This window comes from Ursus maritimus, unplaced genomic scaffold (genome assembly GCF_017311325.1).
Source record: "Ursus maritimus isolate PB19 unplaced genomic scaffold, ASM1731132v1 scaffold_23, whole genome shotgun sequence".
In the NCBI taxonomy this organism is placed as follows: Eukaryota; Metazoa; Chordata; class Mammalia; order Carnivora; family Ursidae; genus Ursus; species Ursus maritimus.
Genome location: NW_024424786.1, coordinates 34,264,128 through 34,267,484, shown reverse-complemented (window position 1 = coordinate 34,267,484; position 3,357 = coordinate 34,264,128).

Here is a 3,357-nt window from a genome sequence, read left to right as displayed (position 1 = left end):
GTTGAGTGAACCAATCAATAAAAAAAGACTCAGGGTGAAGGGGAAGGAAGGAAGCGAAGAGCAAAAAGAATGAAGACATCGGGCGCCCCGTCAGACCTTGTTATAATCACTCCTCTCTCTGATGTTACACACGAATCCTCATCGAAGCGAGGCAGGAGAGGGATGAGAGTAGCATTTGCCTCCTCTGGCTGCGGGAACTCGAACCAAATCAAACGGGAACGGTTCAGGGAACATTCTAATATTCCATCCCAACAGTTTCAGTAAGTCTGCCGCATGGCTAGAGAAGCACTGCCTCCTGCAGACACTGAAGCTGGTGTGTGTGTGTGTGTGTGTGTGTGTGTGTGTGTGTGTGGTGAGGGGTGGGGGGATGCTGAGAACCACGACAGAGATAACAAGACACAGCGGACAAAGGCCCTGGCGACCTGGGCCAAGTCCCGAGCTCCAGTCCTGGATGTACAGACAGCCCGTGAGCTGGGCCTTTCCCACTGTTCTTGCTGATTTACATTCTAAAATCTCTCTCTCTCTCTTTGCTTTGACTTTTTTCCATTCCTCCCTTGCTACTTCCACACTCACTGATCCCCCAGGTCCTCCGGAGACCAAAATGTAAGCCAGAGCAGGAGAGAGGGCTTGAATTAACTTCAGTGTCTTTGTGTCTTGCAGTAAGATGGAAAAATCTTACATCTTAAGGCCTGTTTGTCCCGGGCTGCTATATTTTCTTACGGTTGTTTCCATCAATTCATTTTTTAAGACAAGATCCATTTTCTCTAATGTCCGGGTACCCGATGTGAGGACTGGGATGGTAAGAGCACAGGTCTGGGAGTTGGACAGACACTGGCGACTTTGTGGAGTGACCTTGCTCAAATTCCTTTGAAGACCCCGCTCAAAGCTGATTCTCTGGCTGTTTTCGTATCCGGAAATGGGAGAACCCAGTACCATCCGCACTCTGGCAGCTACCTACCATACGGGCAAGGATTTCATAAACCCACCTCCTATTTCTTGACAAATACAGTAATTAAAGCACTGCACTCTTCGTCTTGCAGGTAGGGCAGCCAAAGAGCTTGCCTGGGGCTGCGTAAGCAGTGAGCGTCTGGGTCCAGGCCCAGAGGGCCCCTACCCCATGCAGTCAGTCCCTTTGGTGGTCGCACTTTCTTTATCCTTGGTGCTGTGGTAGAGATCTGGACAATAGTCTCTGGTTCTGGCCATCTATGGTTCTAACCTCTTAATGTCTTTCTCATCAAAAAGAAGTGTGTGCTCTCGGAATAGCTTGAGTCCCTGGCCCCAGGGGGAATCCAGAAGGCTGGGCATGGAGGTCTGCAGACTGCATTGAATATGCAAGAAATTCTCCCCCAAATTCAGCTTTTAATGGGGGGACATGGCTGCACAGGCCAAGGCAGCTGTCAGCTTACTTGCTCTGGGCTGGAATGAGAGCAACACAGCTGGTTCAGCTGCCTTTCTCACGCTGATCACAAGCTCCAATGGGCAATTATATATGTCTTTGATAAATAAAAAATGGAGCAATGAATGAATACTTAATCAACACAGTCTGGCGGGTAAAATCTTTCAGAACCTAGGCTGGGGTGAGGCAGGGAGTAATCAAAGGCATCCTTGGGAGTGAAAAGGCGAGGGCACCCCACCAGGGCGGGGGTGGTGAGGTTTGAGCTGGTGAGCAAAAATGTATTCTGTGGCCACCTAAGTGGGCACGGTAAAGCACCTGGAATAGGGTGCGTGTGCGCCCGCAGGTAGCCAGCTGTCCCCTCCGGTGTGCTGGGCGTTTGTGCTCTTTTCCGTGGGTCTGCCCGTGCGAGCCACAGTTTTGAAACGAATTTGGTTAGGGGAAGGAGGAGAAGCGAAGCGGCCAGGAGGCTGACCGAGGATCAGGAGAGATGAGAACCGGTGCAGCTGGGCCAGAGGGAGATAACGGAGCGAAGATTCCAGGCCCGACAAGCCTGCGGGAGATGGTGAGCCGGGGAGAAAGGAAGTGCTCGCAACGGGGGCCGGTGGACCTCCGCCGACGCCGCGGCGCAGGTCAGGGCCCTTCCGGAGGGGGGCGGGGGAAGGGCGGGGCTGGGAGGGGCGGTGAGAGGCGCGAATCCAAAAGGCGCGGGGCGCGGGCGGCGCTGGAGTCCCGGCCAGCAGGCGGGCCAGGTAGGGCTCGGGGCCCGAGGCACGGGGCGCGGGGCCGGGATCCCTGCGGCGCCTCGGCCCGGGGCGGGGGGCGGCGCCCGCGTGCAGGAGGGGGTGTGCGTGCGGGAGCAGGTGCGCGGGGTGGTGGTGGGGGGCTGCGGGGGCGCGGGCCCCAGGGCACCCTTTCGGCAGAGGGTCACGAAGGTCCTGCTGGAGCTGGGTATTCTGTGCTTTAGACTGGCCTGCGTTGTGACTAACTAGCCCATGGGACCTAGGTCAAGTTGACAACCTCCCACGGGCCTTTAATTCCCTTGTCGGTAAACTGGAGGAAACAAGACAGCTCACTTTGTCAGGTTGTTTTGAGCCTGCGAGGACCTCCGTGAAGTGTCACCACCGCCCGCCCCCCCCTCCGTCGCCGCTGTTTCTATTTTTGTGGACAGTCTTCAGAATTGGGCTCAGTTTCTGCGTCCCCAGGTGCTGCCATTGTGGGGTAGAGAGGCTTTTTGCAGCTGTTTCGAACAGCTGGCCTCTTCCCGCCCCCCTCCCAGAACGCGCCGTCCACCTCTACCTTTCCCACAAGCCCCCTGTACCAAGCGACCTCTGCTTTATTTGACAGGATCCAGAGAGTCGACCACCGCTGTTTCTTGCCCAGGCTGGAAAAAAGCCAGAACCAGAGCCTACTTGAACAGAAGGGCTTGCCAGAGGAATTTTCCAAGGGCCCAAAGGCCAGCCCTTGAAGTGCCTGTGGTCAGGCCGGGAGGCCCCCGGTGAGATTTGGGGATCGGCTCCACCTCCCGCCATGCCAGGCCAGGGTCTGCCCCTCCGCGTGGCCACCCTGCTGACGGGGCTGCTGGAATGCCTCGGCTTTGCGGGAGTCCTCTTCGGCTGGGCATCCCTGGTGTTTGTCTTCAAAACAGAACATTACTTTGAGGAGCTCTGTGAACCGGATGCCGGGCCGATGGGCAATGTCACGGGGTCGGCTGGTAAGGGACTCCTCTAGGGAAGCAGAGTCTGGTTCTGAAGCAGGAGGAAGGAGTGGGAGGGCTTCTGCCCCCAACCCCCACTGTGCCAGCCTTTCTGGGGTGAGAGGAAAGGAGTGTCAGCCTTCCCACCAACTCGGCAACTTTGGTCTAGGAGGTGCCTGGGGAGGGAAGTACCAGCCCCTGAGGGGTCACTAGGGGCTGTCACATTTCAACTCCCTGAGATCTCCCTTTCTCTCCTCCAGACTGCAAA